The sequence below is a fragment of the Asparagus officinalis genome, chromosome 8, assembly GCF_001876935.1.
Source record: "Asparagus officinalis chromosome 8, Aspof.V1, whole genome shotgun sequence".
Lineage (NCBI taxonomy): Eukaryota > Viridiplantae > Streptophyta > Magnoliopsida > Asparagales > Asparagaceae > Asparagus > Asparagus officinalis.
In genome coordinates, this window is record NC_033801.1 from 17,282,741 (window position 1) to 17,284,457 (window position 1,717).

The window sequence follows — 1,717 nt, forward strand, 5'->3', positions numbered from 1 at the left end:
TGGCTTCATTGAAGAAGGAAAGGAAGAGATGGTGTGCAAGCTCAAGAAGAGCTTATATGGTTTGAAACACGCTCCGAGACAGTGGTATAAGAAGTTTAATAACTTCATGCAGAACAATGGCTACAGAAGATGCAATTCGGATCATTGCTGTTATTTCAAAAGGTTCGAGTCCAGGTTCATTATTTTGTTATTATATGTTGATGACATGTTGGTAGCAGGACCGTGTTTAGAAGAGATAAACAGTTTGAAGAGGCAGCTAGCAAAGGAATTTGCAATGAAGGATCTGGGTGCAGCGAAGCAGATTCTAGGGATGCGAATCAGTAGGGATGAAGCTGAAGGGACATTGAGTTTGAGCCAAGCTGAATACATTGAGAAGGTACTTCAGAGGTTCAACATGCAGAATGCTAAAGTTGTTAGCACACCCCTTGGAAGTCAGTTCAAGTTATCTGAGGAGCAATCGCCTAAGACAGATGCAGATAGAGAGCATATGAGCAGGGTGCCATATTCTTCGGCCATTGGGAGTCTCATGTACGCGATGGTTTGCACGAGGCCGGACATCGCCCATGCAGTGGGAGTTGTGAGCAGATTTGCAAGCAATCCAGGAAAGCAGCATTGGGAGGCCGTAAAGTGGATAATGCGGTACTTGAGGGGAACAACGAACAAGCCACTATGTTTCAGGAGGAAGGAGTTGGTACTGCAAGGATACGTGGATGCGGACTTCGCCGGTGATCATGATACGAGGCGAAGCACCACGGGGTATGTTTATACCTTAGCGTCGACAGCAGTGAGCTGGGTCTCACGTCTGCAGAAGATTGTGACTTTGTCTACAACCGAGGCTGAGTATGTCGCGGTGACTGAAGCAAGCAAGGAGATGATCTGGTTGAACGGGTGCTTGGAAGAGTTGGATCTGAAGCAAGGGAGAGGAGTTCTTTATTGTGATAGCCAGAGCGCTATACATCTTGCCAAGAATCCAGTATATCATGCCAGAACGAAGCACATCGACGTCAAATACCATTTTATACACTCGCTGATCGAGGACGGAAAGTTGCATTTAATGAAGATTTTGGGGAGTCAAAATCCGGCAGACATGTTGACGAAGGCAGTCACAATTGAGAAACTGGAGTTGTGCGCAACATCAGTTGGCCTTCACGAGTAGAAGACGAAGGCGGAGCCACACTACGAGGATCGGCGCGATCGTCGGGATGTTGATTGAAGAAAGAATTTTTTTCAGAGAAAAAGATACATGCGAAGAAGGGGAGAGTTCGGGTGAGCTCGTTGATGACGCTTTGGTCTCCAAGTGGGAGATTGTTAGTCTAAGTGTGTAGACCTGAAGCTGCAATCGAAAAGACGAAGAAAACAGTCAGAAGACTGTGCGGTCGACCGCAGTGGCAGAGCCGGTCGACCGCGTGCACTGCAGGAGACTGAGAAGAAGTTTTCGCTCTGGTCGGTCGACCGGCGTGGCCGCTGCGGTCGACCGCAAATGTGCACAGGACCCTGTAAACAGATTTTTCTCTGGCCGGTCGACCGGCCTTGGCACGGCGGTCGACCGCGAATCGCCCAGACAGTTTCCTGATCTGTTTAGGAATCTGTTTCAACCAGGATTCTATATATACCCCAAACGATTTTAGGGTTTGTTCTACATCAAAAAGAGAGCTTTTTGACTGCAAACAGAGAGAGAATCTCAGAGAGATTTACCCCTTGTTTGAGAGCTTGTATT